Source organism: Mya arenaria, chromosome 7 (genome assembly GCF_026914265.1).
Source record: "Mya arenaria isolate MELC-2E11 chromosome 7, ASM2691426v1".
Classification (NCBI taxonomy): Eukaryota; Metazoa; Mollusca; class Bivalvia; order Myida; family Myidae; genus Mya; species Mya arenaria.
Window position 1 is genome coordinate 44123648 of NC_069128.1, and position 21633 is coordinate 44145280.

A 21633-nucleotide genomic window follows, 5' to 3' on the forward strand; every position below is an offset into this window, starting at 1 on the left:
TGATATGAACAATTGGTTTTGACTATTTTCATGCTTCATTTAGAATATACCTCATAAGAGGTCATAACATATTGGGCCTTTAAAAGTTAGAAAATTTTCACATTAATTTAATCATACAATTTTATTTCCCACCAGATGTAAAAAAACAACAACCTTTTTATCAAAAAGGTCACTGTTGGTGATCTGTAAAAAATGTGTTGCTGCATATTTAACTGTCACAGGTCTTTTGGTTTATACCTGATTTTAGCAAAGCTGTTTACAATATTCATTAATTGAAATTTAGAGAATTTTGATCATTAGACATGATGTTTGTCAGATATTTCATTGCAAACACAAATTGTTTCAAATTTTATTGAAAGCATCGTTAAGATAATTCTGTAATTAAAGCAGAATTGTATTTGCCCTTAAAATCTAAACAACATATTTGTTCATAATTAACACTTTGCAACTTTTTAGGCGGGATGTGGTGTATGTTTTTGTAACAAACAAATAAGAATATATTCTGTATTCTCACTGAGATATTGTGCAGACAATTTTCCAGAGCTGCTTGGCTACATATTGTTCATATACAATCATAATTATAAGTAATTGATTAAATGTTTTGCCATAATTTACCATCATATTTAAATAAATAAGTCCATTGACATACTGTTTTGAAACTTCGCACGCTTGTTCACCTTCATGCTCCCAACCTGTACACAGGAGGAGGTCACTGTTTCGAGAAATTTGACAGAATTATGCCCCTTTTTTACTGAGAATTTACGTGTAAGTTTGCGTACCAACTCAAATATTTTCAAAGTCCATTGACATCTGGCTTTGAAACTTTGCACGCTTGTTCACCATTATGCCCCCAACCTGTACACAGGAGGAGGTAACTCTATCAAGCATTTTGACAAAATTATGCCCCTTTTCAACTTACAATTTATGTTGAAGCGTTTATGTTATGCGTACCACCTAAAATATTTTCCTATTCAATTTATGTAAATATTTCCGCATATCATGTATTGCATTGAAATCTAATATAACAGTGATCAATGCATGTTTCGCGAACACATTTCAGTCCATGCACCGAAAAGCGGCGGAATAGTTGAGCGCGCTGTCTCTGTGACAGCTCTTGTTTTTATTTATTTTCTTTTTGTAACATATTCCTCAAATGCGTTTGTGTACTTGATCTCAAATGCAAAGTAGCATTATTAAAGCTAATTAAGAAGAATAACTCTAAACTTCATAAAAAATTATAAAGTAATGCATTTTATATAATGTATACACTTTTATTGAAGATTGTTGCGTACACACTAAATAAATTGCTAACAGCAACAGAACTGCTTGTTGTTTAAAAAGTTTTATTAACATATACAAAAATCGTTTCCCTTTTACTCCTAGTATGTTTCACTTAGTCATTAAGTAAACTTAAAGTGTCCGGCAATAACACTTCAAGCCCGTAGAGGCAGCGCCTTAGTTCATATTATTTAATACTAAGTGGTTTTCCACAGGTGTTGTTTTAACAAATTTTAATGGACCGTAAAAGTATAGTCGACCACAAGAGCTGTTTGGAATGTGATGTATGGATGAATTTCTAGTTGTTCCTGACCTTAAGTGATGGTTGAATTGAAGCTGATGGTTGCACAGCTATTATTAATTTGATTTTATTTGCTTTTGTTTTTTGAAAATCTTTGGTTGGTTGAACTTTGTTAGACTGTTGTTATTTATTTATATACATGTATTATGATACAAAACATTTAGTTGTCTATTCTTTTTATTAATGTAGGAATAATTTTTCAATAATTATATGTACATTACTTAATATTGTAAGATGAACGTCAGATATGGTAAACAATGTGCAACATAACTTTTATTCTTAAAACAATAATTAAATGATATGTTGTAAATAAACTATAGTTCTGTACACACATGCAAACATTGAGCCGGACAAGTATATAAGTCGCTTAAACGATATTTTGTTCATATTGACAGGTTGATGCAACGATTGTTTATTTGATATTTTAAGCAACGCGAAAGTAGTTTCGAGAATACACAGGTAATTGAATGATACGGAATCAGAAAACGACAGTATCATGATACAGATTTTACAATACGGCGTGCTGTATTTTCCTTTTTAGATATGGAAAATGTATTTCATAGGCATATAATAAGAAGAGGACATCTGTTGAATTCAGTGTAAGATCGTATTTTAATTAACGAGTGGTCACAGAAAATATATTTTCACGAGTTGGGTAGTATTAATTTTCTGTGACCACGAGTGAAATAAAAAACGATCTTACACTGAATTCAACAAGTTTTCTTTTCATTTCATGCATTTGTCGTGTGTTTTCAATATATTTCCCCGCAGGAGTAAACTTTGTCTGACGACAGTCTCTTTTTGTGGCCTCTTTGCGAATAGAAGTCACTGCGGCCTAATCGCTAACAAGTATTTAATCAAAAGCATTTCGCAGATCAAAACAATATATCGCTTAGAAATACAATTAAATGAAACTTGAGCATATGGCATTTTTTGTACATTCAATAACAATTTCAACAGATATAAATAAACCAAGATGGACTTATACAAGTGTGTATTCGTAAAAGCAACGGAAGTCCGTGTTAAGTGTTTTTGTAGTGTATATCTATTCACTGTCGCTCTAAGACTCTGGATCTTACTGTATTTTTTCGGGGTGAATTCATGCTCAGTGCAGCCGAAGGATGTTTTGTTGTTGAGGCAGCGAGTAAGTTTTATATCTAAGTTGAATCTCACGTTACCGTTAAATTTTGTGTTTACGTAAACCCCGGAGGAAATTGTCTAAAATGTGCCCGAAGATGTTTTAGAAAGGATGGAGCGCAGACTTGGAAAAGTTTCTAAAAAAAAACGTGTCGGAAAACACCATGGCCTAAGGCTTGTTGGTTTTCAATCTGCTTGAATTGTTCAGGTTTTTATTGCCGATGATCTGAGCTATTTGATAAGAATTAAAGGAAATTGGTCAAATGCTTGTGCATACATGTCCGCGGTTAGAGTTTGTATGAAGAAATGATATTATATATTACTTTGTTCCATGAAATAGTTCATACATGAATTGGTAAGTTTGTTCACTTTTAATAGTTATAATAAATCGCAAAAATGTTTGTGTTATCAAAACTATCGCATACTATGATTTTGACAATTCTATACGATTCGGCCATTGTGTCTGTTACTGCACTACAGACGACAACAAACATATATACTCAACCTGTTACATACAAGTACTTTTCCAAGTCAAGGGAAGCAAATCTTATAAACGTTGGAAACAAATAGTCAGTTGTCTGTACAGAGTGGACTAATCAAATGTTATCATTTCACTCGAGCCAGAGTGAAATGATCAAGTTATCATTCACCAATAATTTTAATTCTTTCACCGATATGCATGAAATAATTGTTATATCGTTAAACTATGTTTTACCGTTATACTATATTATAAAAGTTACTAAGGGGAGTCCACCTAAAACAGTATAATTATAAAAACAACAGGTATGTGCTATTGAATGTGCATCTACGTCTTATGATACATGTGCAAGAAAAAATAATATTATTTGATGAGTATAGGTACTAAACTATATGTAAGTGCTTACATGGTAAATAGAAAATTGTTTGGAGTTGAGATACCTGATTTCAAACATACACATACCACACACTCATAGGTTCCAAAAGGACTAGGTGCTTTACGTATGATAACACTCAATTTCAGGCTCAATATAATCTGGAGACCAAGGGTTACGAGGTGAATCCAGACGTTCTATAGCACTGCATATTGTTAAAACAATCAAAACCATTAATTTAAAGCAGACTACTTATAAGTAAATACATCAAGTGGGAACGTTAACCATTTTTTTAAATATATGATATCCTGGAATTGTGATGTATATGAAACCATGGTTCCTGCGTAAGGGGCAAATTATTGAAAACAACAATTTGACGTGAAACTAAGAGCTGCTCTCCATTTTCGAACAATAGGTAATTTTTAATGGGTAGCATATATATTTCGGTCCAGATAAATGAACGCTGAGTAATCAGAATGTATTTTAAATCTGAACGTTTAAAGATGATAAAGTAAATGGGTCTATGGCTTCTTTATATCAACACATTTGTTGGTATCGATCTAGAAAGGAAAAGTAAACTAGAAGCCATATCGAAGAGTGAATGCGAAAGGATTTAAAATCACATTAAGGTATTAGCCATGTAATACAACTCGGGAAACATCGGGTAACATCGACATATATCGCCACTCGACGTAACAGATCGCGACGAACATCGGGGGTATTCGGCCTGTACCGGATGTTGCTATTTTTAGAAACAGAAGGTATTTCCCGGCTATTCATAGGTCAATAATGGAATTTCTACATCGTAGGATTTGGAAACATTGTGATGTTTTTCTCACTATGCGATAAACACTAAAAGTACACGCTGACAGTTGATTACGATACATCGAACAATTTGAGTCATTACAATAAAACATGGATTATAAGTGAAATATACGCGTAAGAGAAGATTTTCTCTCGAAAAAACGAACTGTCAACAATCGGCATGGAACTGGGATATTCGTATCAAAGCGCTCTGAATGTAAGTATCCTTGAGCAGTTTTGTACGTTGATGTGTTCAAAAACGTTTGTTTTTTAATTTATCTTTGGAATTCTTAAATCATTTTTATTAGCTAAATGTTTAGACATCATGTACATGTTACATATTTTTATATGTACTTATGTACATAACTTATGTTTAAGATATGATATGAGTATGTAATCTTTAAATTGATTGTTTTATCTTAGAAAAATATTAGACTTAAAATTTTGTTTAAAAATGATGTGTTTTGGTACGTGACCTATTTCTAACATACCACAATACATGTACATACCCGTTATTTGTTTACAAAATGCATATTTTCAAAATCAACCTGTGAAAAAAAGTTGTATGTGGTTTGGGGCTTGAAGCCGCATCTGCTAGGACACTATTGACATTCATTGGCTTGGTGTAGGTCTCGTTAAAACCCCATACTTTTGTGAATCATTATCAACCATATGCACAACAGTTACACATTTGTGCCTACCAACCCTTACTCTTGGCTAAAACAGATATTAGTGCAGAATGTATAATACTTGTGCATTTGTATTTTACGGTGGTAGTTTCTGCTGGTTGATAATCAGAAGTCTAATTTCTTCCAAGCAGGAAAATGACTGAATATTACTTAGTCAACAACACTGGGTTATGAAGAATTCCAGCCTGCATTAAATACTATGTTGGATCCTTGAGAGCGGATTTGACAGCCATGTCCATCCACAAGGCAGTCGCATCTGATCGAGATTATGTGAGTATTTCATATAAAACATATTTGACTTGGTTTTTGTTTTTATGAACCTACTGTATTCAATAATCAAGTGGTGGTGGTGGTGGTGGTGGTGGTGGTGATGGTGGTCAAGTGGTGGTGGTGGTGGTGGTGGTGATGATGATGAATTTTATTGATAAATTTAATATTTTGTTTATATATATATATACATGTATGTATCAGCTTGTTGTTGTTTTTTTCAAAATAATGTCGAGAAATATTAAACTGTTTATATTATATTTTGTATATGTATGGCAGTATAATTATCTATACTAATTAGTTAGAAAGGCTTTAAAGTACAACTTTTTTTCCTTTACAGCACTAAACATTTTTGATGGGTCAAGTACCTGAAGGTGCATGAAAACCAAATCAGCATTGAGTAGTTATCATCTGTGCACACACTACAAGTACAAAGCATGGAACAGACCAAACTTCAAATGTTGAAGAGTGAAGAATTATTGTGAAAAAAAACTAATTGTTAGAATACCAATGACAAAATAAAACAGATATACATCAAATTACCCACAGAGATTGTGTACATGTTATAATATTAAAAACAAAAACATTAGTTGAGAACTTTCACTCTGATATTTTTGGAGGGGCGAGCCCACTTAGTAGTGTTCTTGTTTCTTCACATGTTTTAGTTTAAAAGTACACTCATTTGTTTTAAACTCTGTATTCTGAGTTAGTATCATAAGTAAAATTCATTTATTTGAAAGAGTACATTTTATGAATAAGTCCAATTAAGCTTTATAAATTTTTACAAGAAAAAGGTTGATTTTAAGCATTTTATTAGCTATAAAAATGTATGGTAACATGACATTATGTATATTTTCTTCGAAACTGGAAGGTACACTATCATAAATTGTCTTTTTAATTGTTCAATAGACATCATAGATAATATCTAAAATGATTTCAGCAGCTTGCCTTATAGTTAACTATTTTTTATGAATTTTATAAAACTGCTATATATTTTCAAACATCGAAAAACTGCTCTTTTCCGAAGAATCATAAAATCAATCAAAATGATTTTTTTCCATGTGTATCAATAATGTGTTCGTTTGAACTTTAGTTTTCTGTTAACTGAAGTTTATTTTACCAGAAACTGTTGTGTTTCTTTCATAATCTCTGATAATGCGAAAAAAAATCAAATATAGACAAAATATTTACTTGTCGCTCTTTGTAGCCCTTGGAGTTTGGGGGTGGGTGTAATGAAACATAAATAACTTTTTTAATTCACAGTAAAACATCTTCAAAATTTGGATAAAAGTCCCATAGTGTACCGTGATTATAACTATGTTGTCGGTTAAAGCTTTTAAAAAAGTGTGTATTACGCGGCTAATACCTTAAATCAAGCAGATATAACCTATTCGTTTTAACCTCAACATTGTTTATCTGCTATGACCCCACACTTCCAATATGGGCTTTTTGCTATGCCTGTACAACAAATAACTGATACAGGCGATATTTCCGTGAATACAAACGTCCGGGGATTGATGACATGTATGTGTTTTGGCAACTATTGCATTACATACGTTAAATAATGTTGGGTTTTCATTATGTAGATTGTTGATGGACACAATGCGGATGGTAAAGTTCTTGCAACCTCATGTTGCATCTTTCTAGGATTGTAAAAGGCTGTTGCAGACAATGCTAGTTTATCTGAGTAGGTGTCTTATGAAAATGGTATACGACTATATCATTCGAATGATATAAGATTGAGCTTATACGCGAAGGAACTCTTTAATGAAAATACGCTGCAAGGCCTTTTGTTTGACAGACTAAACGTGTTTTAGCAGAAAACATGTTTCTAAAACGGTAGGTCTGACATGTTTATTTGTCGCTAATTCGATAATCGAAAAGTTGTTTATATAGACAGGTTGATTGTTTTTCTTTTTTATGGCAGATAATGACTCATTTTATTATGTTGGTATTGTAAATATTTAAGAATTAATTCTGATCTCATAATATAATGGCAGTTGAATGATTTTTAACAAAACGATGTGGTAAATGTAGATAAAACAAGTTACACATGATGAAACAATGCAGATCTCAGAACGTCATTTTAACATGTCAGAGAGAATGCCTGATGAAACGTTACTCTGCTATCAATCGCTGTCGTAGTTTTTAAATAAGGACATCTGAGTTACTACTCTAGCGAAACAGTATGTCATACGCAATCACACGTTGTACAGATATCGCAGAATGCTAGTCTCATCTCGTTTCCATCCTTGGGAGAGCAAATATCCAGTAAGAAGTGATAAATATAAACAATTGGTTTACAGTATAATATTTTTGAGCGAGGCTTTGGTTCGAGGGTACGGCCGCTAGGTTCAAACTCAAGTTTTATACACAACAAAAAAGTGTTCTTTGTTCTGCAGCTAGGAATATACTTATTTAATTTAAGTTTTGTATGTCGCTAGCTAATATTATTCATTGTCAGAATTATAGTAGAAGTTAATAAGACCCATTGTTTTGATAATTTGACCGGGATATGCAAGATACGTATACAAAATATATTGAGCATGGTTTCAATTAGCCTGTTATGGGTTTTGATTGGCTGGGAGCTGCGAGGGCTCCGAACGAAAGTAAGATTGGTTAGTAAGTGATTTGCGAGTGAAAAAAAATGAATTAATTTTCAATTTTTGTTAAAAAATATCGGAGAACGTACCAATGTTAAGTAATATGGAGGCTATTTGTTGCCAAATGTCCAGACGTTAGTGTATGTATCGAATGTTTGTTACATTGATTGTTTACCAATATACATTTTACAAACGCCAACACATCGGTTGTATGTTAACATTTCACACTGTACATTTTTTTAAATTTTCATTGGGCCGATTGAGTTTTATTCTCGTTGCTTTGACTCTACAAAGGATAAAGTTGTTTATTGTTGCAGATTCTAGAAACAGACTATACTTTATATCTTTATCTCTTTGCATGCTGAGCATTCCTTGTCAGTCTGTTGGCGTACATGGCGTAGTGTTGTTCATACTAAATAGTTAGAACACACTTGTGTTTCTTATTTATTATATCACATTAGTTAACATTGAACATACGCACACACTACAACAAGGAAAACAAAACATTTATGGTAACCAATCATCATTCTTGGACAGCCACAAGACGTTTTTAACGTTGCAGGTTTGTAGAGGATAGATTTCAGTCCGAAGTTCTTCGAAGTACATTGCATGGTGGTGACTTTCAATTCGTATTTGAACATGTTAACGAGATGAATTCAATTTTATTTATAGATATCTTCGTGTTAACAACGGCCTTAACTCCACCTTTAGTCTCTTGGAAATTTCCGCTATCACGCGGCTCTATTTAAATCATTTTTAAACACTTTAGACCATGGACATTCCGAATTTTATATGGGCATTACGGATCATCCATATTAATACATTCAGGACAATAATTTGGTAACAAATATGTATTTAGAATAAATGATTAAACATTATAAATGATAGAGTAGATAGTCCTTTTATTTATCATGTCTGGCGTATATCTATATATACAGGCTGTTTTATTTACTCATATATTGAAAACAGTGTGGAAATCTCATAATTGTATAATTAACTACAACGGGAAGAGGTTCTTTTACACGTATAACATTTTGGTTTGATTGAATGATAGGGAGTGGCATGTTCTCGAAAAATGACGAAATGACGAAAGTACGTCATACATATATCATGAATGTTGTCTTTGCCGATAACATGAGTAAACGTAAAACAAGGTCATAAACCAACCACTCGTTTTGACATCCTATCATCGCACGCTTAGTGGACCGATCGGAATACCCTGATATTACTCGTGTTGATATTTACACAATTATGATTTAAATCCATATCGTGCTTAATTGTCTGGTAAAAGTCTACAAAATTAGTAATAAATTTTAACTTGAAATGCAAAACATAGACTGTCATTTAAAATCACGGTCTGCCTACTTTTGTCTATGTATCATGATACATGTACATGAAAAAAAAAGAAAAAAAATATTTCCTGGTTATAGTTACTTATTTACATGCTTGTTCTTACACGGTTAATACAGTTTGTTGATGATGCCTGATTTCACCAAACATACACATACAATTTCCAAAAGACTAGGGCTTAACCTATGATGAAACTTATTGTGGCTGTCGACTGTCTCTCAATAGCCGTTTACCCTCGCAACGCTCCAGAGACTCATCCAGAGGTTCAATGGCCCTGCATATAGTTAACAAACTCCAAAAAGAATTAAAAGGAGAATGCATATGGGTAAATACATCAGGTGAGTATGCAAACCAGTTTATTGCAATATATAATTTCTTGGAATTGTGATGAATATGGAACTGTAGCAGTACAATGTTTGCATGACGGATATGCATGTACTCTACCAATCTAACATAACTTACAACTGTGCTTGTATAGACGTTAATTGGTTAAGAAACAGCTGAGGAACTGGCCATGAGACGACGAACAGCTTCAAATTAATATAAGATGTCTAAAACATATGCAGCGTATGTCTGGGCGATGGTTCCTGCGTATAGGCGAGCTATCGACAAAAGCAAATTTGTTGAACATTTCGAGTTGTTCTCTATTTTGGAACAATAGGTTTTATCTAATAGGTAGAATTTATATTTCGGTCCCGAAAAGTGAGCGCTGGGTAATGTAATGTCCGAATGTATTTTGAACTTAATTCTGTACCCTTAAATATGATAGACTAAATGGGTCTATGGGTTTCTTCTCTCCACAACTTTGTCGTGTATCGATCTAGAGAGGAAAAGTAATATATCGAAGCCATATCGAGGGTTGAATGCGAAAGAATTCCAAGTTACATTAAATCAAGAAAGTAGATAAAACTTATTCGCTCTCACCCGAAAATGTTCGTATTTTATTTCACGAATGTCATAGAAAAAACTTGTTTTCACGAGTGGCTATTTCCCGAGTGGATATATAGTTTTTTCCATGATCACGAGTGGAATAAATTAAATTACACCAAATCATGCAAGGCTAGTTACGGCAATACTTGATGGCTAGACAACATTTTTGTAACTTTAAGTATTCTGTTTGTTATGATAATTGCATTGTTTTGATTGTTATTGTGTATATGATGTATGTGTCTTGATACTTGTGTTTGGGTTATTTCAGATAACCGTTCTGGTTCGTAGAATTGTGTTACGTTGTGTTCAATTACGTTATGTTACGCTGACTGATCGACTATTTTATTGTATGGAATTAATGTGTTGTTATTTCACTGATAAATGTCCATATTCCATCGAAAAGCATGAAAGAAATAATGATATCCTGGTTATAGTGTAATTGTTCCTGTTATGAAATAGGGAGTGTTGCAAAAATAGCGACGATGAATATTATAAGTACACTGACCGTGTAATCAAGAGAAGTGCTTTGGTCGTTTATATTAGATAAATTCATTCTGGGCTGTGTTTTATTTATTTAAAACAAATACACAAATGGCCGCAAGCCGATCACCATAGTTCAGACTCAATGTGTTTCGGAAACATTTTTTTTTTGTTATATACGGAAATTCTAAAACATTCAAGAATCAAATATTAAGTTTCGAATAAAATACCAAATCGAAAATGTTACACATATTTGAATTGTGCTTGACAATTCAATAATTTTTCGAATGTCGAGATTTACTTCTGAGTTAAAATTACAACATATGACCATGATAATATATGTTAGAAATGTGCAGCCAGTATACGGACTGAGCATGTTAAATAAAATTTCAACAAATGTTGTTGTTTTTCTGCTTAAAGGCTATGCATTCAAAACAGTATCATATATGTTAAAGGTCATATATGCAAAAAATGTGCTCAAGTTCGGCAGCGAAATAGTAGCGTTATACTTTTAATATGTTTCGGTTTAATAGCTTGATGATTTCCATATCAGTTGATCTAAAATTGGTTTTCCTTGACAAAGGCTTTGGTAGTCAGGATTCGGTCGGCCTACTTGGTTAAAGAAAACCACTTACCAAAAAACGCAAACGGACATATACAAATGGAAGTACAAGTTTATACCGTTAAAATTGTTTATAGTTTCTTTCAAAGAATGTGAGGCAGTCATAAATGTTACAGGCACGTGTTACATGAAAGAAGAATATTAATTAATTTTGATTTTTTTTATGTTGCGATTCGAGCCATACACATGTTTGTCTTCTTTTTTTGTTTATGTTTCAATTTCTTACAATCTTTTGAATTATTCTGCAATAGTTGTAATTATCATAACGCTCATATATATGTTTCAAAGTACAATATTTACACCTTTACTTCCATTCCTTAAATGAACTGCCTTTCGACTATTGCGTTTATCAATCGATGGACGCAACATATTCGGATCGCAATTCATCGCATAACAATATACATGAAAACTATTGATCTTGTTATTGTTTGTATTGTGTCAACAGGTGATATGAATATACATTTTAGAACGTGTTAATATATTATAATTAAATGTATTGTTGCCATAAGTATTTCAATTTTGTGTTTAAAAGTGATTTCAAGTGGTTGATCACACACTTTGACCAGCTCGATAATGACATCAACCCCGCATTTCATTCCTTAAATATATACACTTTAGGTTGGATTATATATCAATTTTTTACTAATATGATAAAAAAAGGAATAAAAGGTAAACTCATAAACGTAATACTTTCGATGTATTCAAAACTCAAAGCTCATAAACCATTAAATAACTCTGGTGGTTTTTTGATGACGTCATAACAAATGATGACGTAAATACAAAAAATGTTTATGCCACTGAGGGTTTTAAGTGTAATATTGGGACAAGGCAGGGAGTTTTATATTCTCCAATTTTATTTAATCTTTTTATCAATGATCTATGTCAATATCTTAAAGATAGTTGTAATCAGGGTGTTTTTATCACGGACAATATTCCTGATATACACTGTTTACTGTACGCAGATGATGAGGCAAATTGTGTTGATACTGCCATAAACCTTCAACGACAATTAAACGCTATTTCCGGCTTCTGTAATGAATATGGGATGCAGATTAATCTAAAAAACCCTGAAATTATTGTATTTAGAAACGGAGGCCCATTACGCCAGTATGAAAATTGGACACTTAATGGTAACATCGTCAGAATTACATCGATGTACAAATATATGGGTTTATTGTTTACTCCAACATTATCTTGGTCTGAAGCTAAATCCTAATTAGCAGCTCAGGCAAGGAAAGCTTGTTTTTCAATTAAAAACTATCAATTGTCATTTGGTACGTTTAATCATAATGAATTTTTTAAACTTTTTGATACAATGGTCTCCCCGATACTGACATTTGGCTCAGAAATTTGGGGATTCAAGGAATGTAATTAGATTGTAAATGTACATCTTTTCTTTTGTAAATATTTTCTCGGAGTTAAGAGTTCTGTAAATAATTGTGTGGCTTTAGGTGAATGTGGTAGATTACCAACGCTCACTATTTATGTCTCGAAATGTGTAAAATATTGGTGCAAAGTAATACAAATGCCTGAAAATAGATTCCCCAGAAATTCATATATTATGATAAAAAATCTGGATAGTTTAGGTAGGCGTTCTTGGGCAACTTATATAAAAGAAATATTGTTTACATATGGCTTTGGGTATGCTTGGATTGCCCAGGATGTGGGAGATATAAATATATTTATGTGTCATTTTAAAATAAGAATTGCTGAATGTTATAGACATACATGGCTTGGTGATGTAAATAATTCCTCATGTTGTGATACTTATAAATGCTTTATTGAATGTTGAAAGATACCTTAATATCAGTTTACCGTTTCCTGTACTAAAACCATTAGCTAGATTTAGAACATCTAGTCATAAACTCCATATTGAAATTGGTCGATTTTTTTGTATTGATAGAAATGATCGCTTATGTATTTATTGTTTATTGGATAAAGACATACTTGTTATTGAAGATGAATATCATGTGTTTTTTAAGTGTTCAAGATTTAATGACATCCGGGAAAATTATTTGTTCTCTTGGTATCGTGGAAATACTGACATTGTTCATTTCTATAATATGATGGCATCGGAAAATGTTACCCATATTAAATCCATTGCTCTTTACATTCATAAACTCATGATAGCTATAGATAACACTTAACTTGTTAACCAAGAGACACAACTCTTATTTAGTAACATAATATGCATTTTGTTATATTTTTTCTGACACATTATGTTGACTCTATGAATGAACTGGAAAATCACATATTTGACAAAATGCATTTCAGTTTGAACTTGCCATATTTTATTTTTCAAACTAAGCCGATTTAATCGACTAAAAAAATCTAATTATGCATAAAAAAAGTAAACGAACGTAATGCCAGATGTATTGCATTAAATTATAAACACCATTAAACGCTACTGTAAAAAGTGTTTTGATTGAATTCACCCAATTCATAAGACAATTATGGTTGTTCAACCTTTTCACTTGACCTAAATGTCTAAATCTGCTTTTTATGAATGCATTACTTTTTCTACTTGTCCCAATATTTAAGAATTGGTAAGAATCTCGTCTAAATTCGGGCAAGTTAAATTTATCCCGAAATTGAATTGAAAAATGTTGTTTACTCTGTTTTGTTAACATCAACATTATCAAGATCCAGCCGTTGATACAGAGAAAGGGTTTTTACGATCAAATATCGATATGTTTTTTTTGTTGGATGAAATTAGTTATTTCTGTTTCACATAGAACATTTTAAACATAATTTGACACTGTATTGCAAACTTTCATCCAGAAATCATACAAATATCATCTTGTAAACAATGTTAAATTGAGATTTCACAAATGAAGATACCACATTTGCTTTATCTCTTAGATTGTGATTTTTCTTAGACATTAAATTTAAACAAACAATAACTATTGTTAAGTTTAAGTTCACTATATCAAAACAATCATCAATTAGTAAGCGACTTTGACATTTGCCCAAGCAACTCCTGATGCAATTGAGATAGCATTATTATGCCCATTTAAAAAAAATTAAAATCTGTTTTGAAGGCTAGATCTGGCATTTAATTCAGAGTACAGCACTTCACAATTATTTATAAGATGCTTATTTTCACCCGACTTGCTATAATTCTCACTCATTTGAATCATTTACACACAAACAAGTACTACTGAGTTGACTAACATGGATATTGGATGCAGAGCTGCATCTCCTTGATTCAGATTACAGTACTACCGCCTGGGGAAAAGGCCGCAGCTAACTCGAGCTTATTGGCACATCATGATCTGCAAGGAATATATATGCAAAAAGCTACAGAAACATGCTCAGTAGCAAAACGTTTAAACATAAACCCGGTTTAGTGGCAATGGAACGGTCAGTAAAATGTAAATTTACTGGGGGTTTAATCCAGTTTATGTGCACAAACCTCACTCTTATCCCAACAATTCTTAATAAAGATTAAACGCAAAAGGTAAATCTTATCAAAGTATGCATTAACTTGAGGAAATTTATCAATAAAACAAATAATGATAAAAAACATCACAAACAGTCTGCCTTATGAAATAAAAGGTTTAAAACTGTGTGATCATAGAGTTTCATAATAAAAAGCATCATTGTACTAAAACTGGGAACAAATAAAGAAAAACATTATTAAAAATAAAAGTGACAAGTATATGCTGTTCTCTCCTTCCAAATGATTTGAAGAAAAATAAGTCACAGCCAAAACACTCGGATTCAGTTAACACGTGTCCGCTAAAAAAGGTTTTAAAGATAACATGAATTAGCAAATTCTTCATAAAAATCAAAGCACTGAAAGTTTAGTTATGAAAGGATTCTATATTCAACCCAATATTTTGTTTCAGGTATTCATCTTCAAAAACAAGAAGGCAAGTGCTCTTCAAAATATTGCCTTTATATACACGGTTTAAATAAAATCCAAGTAATTCAAGTCTATCTGCCCAATTACCTGCTGGAAACATTCTAATTTTACGAATTTTCTTTAAAACATCACCATAATAATCGGGATGAGCAATACTATTAGCAATGAGCGATTTAAGACTACTATTGTACTTTGATATGACATTTTAATGACCATTATCAAATTTTGAGAAAGGTTTCCTTAATTTAAAATATCGGAAACCCTGTTTTAGAAGTTTTGCGCCATAAGTTTTCTGCGAGAGCTGATTTTTTTTACATCTGTACATATTCTAGCAAATCGCATCAACTGTGCAATAGAAACACCATATGATGGTGAAATAGGAACATCACCATCTAAAGAAGGGTTATTAATTACTTTAAAATTACAATCATCACGTTTATCATAAAGATTGATGCTCAATATATCTTCCGTTACTTCTAGTTGCAAATCTAAATAGGATGCTTTTAAAACGGATGTATTAGATTTATTAAGTTGCAATTGTGAAGGGTATATCGAATGAATGTTATCTGTAAACACAGGATTATCTAAATTTGAAATATCATCAACATATCTAAACGTGCTATTGAATTTTTCAACAAGAGCTAGATCTCCAGACTTAAATAAGTTTAACATACATCACTTTCATAGCAGTATAAAAAGAGGTCTGCAAGTAAAGGTGCATAATTGGCACCCATTGGAATTCCAATAGTTTGCTTATATAAACATTTACCAAATTTAAGAAAAGAATTATTGAATACAAAATATAAAATTTCAATGACATCTGTGCATGTCCAATATATATATATTTATCTGAGCGATCATTAGTAAAAAAAGCCTTTTTAACATTAACTGCCATGTCAGTAGTTTTATCCCTCGCCAAAGTTTTTTCGATAAGAGGAGTCAATTTGTTTGTAACTAAAGACAAGACATAAAAGCAATGCTTTACACAAATAAAACTATCTGCCACTACTGTTTAAGTTTGAAAAAGACCTGTAAACACTCATTTGAGGCATACGCAACCTTTAATATAGTCATAAATGTGATAAATATGCAGAAAAGTTCATGAATTCAAAGATTTTCAGGACAAATTTAATAGAATATATTATAGTCTTTTGGACATTTTGCAATCAGTTTTTAACACTTCAAAGGTAAATCTCATCTTATGGAGTACCCAGATGCATTTTGAAAGCATTCAAACCAGACATGCTTAGAATTTCTTCTTACTTGGAGATGGTATTCCATTCTTGAAAATCCTTGCCGAGAGCCGGCATGGAAAACCACACGAGACCACTTCTCTACGATTATACCACAGTTGCAAAAATTACTATAGGTTTTATCATTTTTAATAATTTATTCATGTTAAGAAAAAGTGACCCACAGGTAAATAGCCAATCCATGTATAAACCCTAAATATCAGTTCATGAAGATTTGTAAATCTCATTTTCTAGTTTGCGTAACTATTAAAAAGCAGAACATAACATACTAAAATATATTGATAGATGAGAACATCACGATATGACCATTATTTTGTACATACTTCTGCTTGCTTTTTTCCGTTTTCTTTAAGAAATGTAAATAATTTTAGCCAACACTTGTAGTATATCACACAGTGTTGTTTCAGAGTATCAAGTAACAATCAAAATGAATTTCAATGCACATAAATTGTGCTGTTTTTGAAAGAAATCCATTTATTTACTATACGAACATAGTGTACAAACTTACATCTTAAATAATAAAAGCCAATTGGTTAGCATTATCGAAAAAAATAATACAGTCGAAGCTCTTTAATTCGTTTACATCGATTTTTCGTTATCTCGAAGTATTTGCGGAGGTCCAAACTGCTTCGCTAAAGCTAGTTTTGACTATTTTTAAAAATGGACTATTGAACATATAGTTGAACACCACTATTCCGAACATCGATTATTGGAAATATTCGAAATAATTTTTCGGTCCCGATTTTGTTCCTTCTTTGTGTAATTAAATTTAATTTATAACCGAAATCGCTTTTTCAAAGTAAAATGTACGGTCCCGATTTGATATTTCACACCTATCTATCAGACTATCTCATAGATTTGCACACCATACTGCGAATGCACTCAGTCATCGACATGAGGTGACAATGGAGCACACATAGCACTTGTTAAATAATGACATTGAGCACGCGTATATAACATCGATGTCAGAAAATAGGCGATTCATTTGGATGATGAAGTGTGTATATAATTGCTAGTTAACGCAACCTGAATATGCTCGCCGAATGGGCACTACCCAATGGCGAGGGTAAATAAGCTTATCCCCAGTCCACCTGAATATCATTCGAAAATGTCTCATCACATTCGACCTCTGCATTGCTCACTCGACCCGCTATCGAACAATGTTGTTTTAATAAAGATGTATACTAACGAATAACTTGTCCATTATTTAATAATAATTCAGCAATCATGTATTGGTAACGTGTTACCGACATGATTTTATGTATCACGTCATCTACTATTTGCGAACGCTGTCATTTTCTGAAAATTGTTAAACCAAATTATCGCTTTTTCGAAATAATTTGTTGGGTCCGTTTGATTTTAGATTAAGGGTGTTCAACTGCATATCAAACAATATTTCCTCATATCTTATCTTTGTGTACTTTAGACATTTGTTGTTTCCGATTTGCCTCACGTGTACAAATTATAATGATGCCATTTTTTTCGTCTAGTAGCCCATAATATTAAGCGAGAAGAAAGTCTTTCGGTTTATTTCTGCTTTTATATTTCAAGTTAACCTTACTTGTAAAATGCAGTACATTACATACAAAATATATTGTTAGGTCAGTAAATCAAGACAGGACCGTCATCTGATATATACTTCTATTAAGTTTTACCGATTTTCTTTTTGAAAATGTGAATGAGGTTTCTATACATTTGTAGATTAAAACACCCACACCTTATAGATTTTAAAAGAGCGTTCTCATATGTTCAAACAGTCAGCATAATATTTAAAAAAGGCAAGAAGTGATACAGCTTTTTGGAGATTCCATTTACAAAAAAACATATTTAGTTCGAGAATGTTTTGACGGAGAATTGAGTAACATAATTAAATGAACGATAATCTTCATTAAATAGCAAAACGAAATGTGGGTTTTTTCGTAATATAGTGTTATCACATAAAATTATCTTAGTTACTTAAGGAGCATAGTATCAAGACTCCCACGTTTAATAACACGCCAAAATGGTAAGCATTATCGAAATGATAATATTGAAAAAAATGGACCGATAATTATTTACGATTCCACATCATATCTTTGTACAAATGGAAAATATTTCTTATTTTCTTTTTTTGCAGTGAAGACGAGGAACAAGAAGAACTTGAGTAAGTTTATGTATACCAATGATGCAAGTACTTGATTCAGCTTTTTTATTCAAAAATAAAATAAAAGGGCCGGCCGACCTACCACTGCTTAAATTTATGATTATGTTTGCATTTGCAGTGGAACGTGATTGCAAATAATATACAATCTACAAAATATATATTCACTCTGTTACGTATTATATATATATATATATATATATATATATATATATATATATATATATATATATATATATATATATATACTACTTAGGGCATTAAGGAGACCATATATTTTTTTACGGCATTAAGGAGACAATTTGTATATTTTTTATGTTTTATACTTTATTTTGCTTTTTTGTTAATAATTTAGTATTGAAATGATCATTTATTATGTATACAAAATTTTGGCTTCTTAAATTAATTAACAAAAAATATACGTAATTTGCGGTCTCCTTAATAATTTAGTATGTTGCAGGTTTTAAGGGGACAGGTATATATGTAGAAGGGTTTGTGGAGACCAGTGTATATATAATACTATTTTTGAGGCATTAAGGGGACCATCCATATTTTATGGCATGAGGGGGACAACTTATATATATCTTACTTTTGACAGTTAAGGCTCCCGTAACCTTAAGAGACAACTTGGTAATAGTATTTTTTTTATAATTGTGTATAATAAATCCACAATAATGACCAGTCGAAACGGGAGGACTGCAAATTGCATAGGATATTCATCGGAAATCTTTTACAGACCATCTCATTCATTAAATGCAAGTCTGCTTCAGTCATTTGGTCTCTGTACCGTTTGATAAACAAAATATATAATGACGATGGGCGGATCCAGGAATTCTCGTTAAAAGAGGGCGTTACTTAGGGGCGTTTGCAGGAGGATTGAGGGTTACTCAATCAAGAAATTTGTAACAATTTGTAGTCGGAAATGATGCATTATGTGCGTATTTTATTATTTTCTTCTCATATATTGACACAAAAAGTAAACCTGGGCGATTTTAGAGGGTGCGCACGCCGACTGCGCCCCCTTCTCAATCCGCTACTGAATGGTGACTTAATATTTGATATATTTTGGTTAAATAGAACTTTCAGTTGAATTATATAGAAACTGTAAATACTAAATACAAGTTTTGTGCTTGTAAAAACAATACAAGTTTCGTCTGCATACGAATGTGTCTGTTAACGCTTGAACAGATAACTCATGATTAAAGAACATTGATCATTGGGTTCATTGTGACCCATGGATATAAATGATTTCAAAGTTCGGGTCAAATTTCGGCATAGTGATAAACATTAAATAAAGAATAAAAACATTTCCTAAAGTAACCTATTGCCATTAAAACGATAGGGGTCATCTACTTGTCAATATCAACAAACTACCAAGTTTGGGGATACTATGCCTGGCCATTCATCAGTTATTGATTGGACATGTTTATGTATAAAGGCAGAAATGGTTATTTGACAGTAACAAAGGGCCATAACTCTACTATACATATCTATATAGAGAGATTTTGACGGCATGTGACATGCATCATTCCCATTCCTGTATATTACCTAATGTAAAGTGATAAATGACCCATCAGTATTAAGATATGGATCCTGGTGGAAATTTTCCTTAAAAAATAGCTATTATTAAGTTCCAAACGGCCATACATGTGCTTTACATTAGTGGAATGTAAAAGCTCTTAACACATCATTTCCCTTATCAAGAATACATATATTCAAAGTTTCAATTTTTTTTTACTATTAAGTACCAAATTATGGCTCGGGACAGAAAAAAGGGTTAAAGACGGACAAACTGGGGGAAGGAGGGGTGGACAGACAACACTGAAAGAGTATCCATCTGCCTTTGGTGGGGATTAAAGAACTGATATAACATACATTGTATTGTTAAAATAAATTCAAACTTTCCAGGCAGTAACTTTTTATTCTTATAGTGAAGTTGTATTTGTACAGTTCACTCTTGTATTAAGTTATAATTCTGTTTCATGTTTCATTGTATCATTAAGTAAAACTGAGGGTTATGGAAGATGCTGGTGTCTCTGTTAATACTATACTATCCTATGCCTGTCCATGCCAGTCGAAAACCTATTTCGGTTTTAGAAAATAATAAACACCTGAATTTATTGAGAAATATTTACTGAACATCCAAAAAACAAACATTCACAACTTTGACACAATGTTATAATTAAGTACTCGTGTTACCAAATCTCTTGAAATAATTATGTTGAATGATGTGTACAAATAACACGGTTTTTGTATTAGTATGGCGTAAGGCTCGAATTTTCTAGATCTGGATGAAACAATATCTCATCAATGCAAAAAATCGCCATTTCATGAATTGTTGACTGATTTATGTATTGTCTCTTTGAAACTCAATCTCAATTTTTATGGAATATTCACTGTAGCAACAGTGCAGCATGCAGTTGACAGAATGGTGGAAAATTGTACACACATTTTAAAGCTACATTAGCTTTTGATGAACACAACATGTATCACATAATGTTGTGGTTACTGTGCAAATATCCAAAATTTCCTGTCATTTTTATACTTGCATGTGTATTTACCTACAAGGTGACACAATTATCCTGAAAAGATCTAAGTTGTATTGTCATTATATGATTATTTAGATTCTGAGACAAAAATATAAAGAAGGTCAAAACTGTCAATTTGTGAGAGTGCAGCTTTAATGGTAACTTTAATATCCATGGCTATATATCATAGTGTGTGCACAGTGGTCAGTCAAACAACTAGGTAGCTGTTGTGCTATTTATTTCACACCTGTTAATCAAGGCATCAGACAAATTTATATAAATAATAAAGTTACTTTATTTCCATATTATAGCTTGTTTGGTACAGATCAAACTGAGTCCAGATTTTTCTTACCTAATGTGAATAAGTATGTATAAAAAGTTCTTCCACAGTATGTATCTTTTAAATATTTATAAATATTTATAATTCATTATTGACTTGAAAAAGATTACTTGTTTGCATCTTGAAATTTTGATAATCTTTCTCCTGTTTAACAAATATTGGACTGATCCACATCATAGATATGTCAAATAC

At 32.0% G+C, this 21633-nt stretch overlaps 1 long non-coding RNA gene across 1 annotated transcript in view; it reads left to right on the forward strand.

Annotated features, from left to right (window-relative positions):
* Positions 1 to 18577, forward strand: part of LOC128240558 (uncharacterized) — a 31410-nt gene extending 12833 nt beyond the window's left edge. Inside the window, exon 3 of the long non-coding RNA XR_008262192.1 lies at positions 18550 to 18577. This is a non-coding gene — a long non-coding RNA (uncharacterized LOC128240558). The remainder of the gene's footprint in view (positions 1 to 18549) is intronic.
* The last annotated feature ends 3056 nt before the right edge of the window (positions 18578 to 21633 follow it).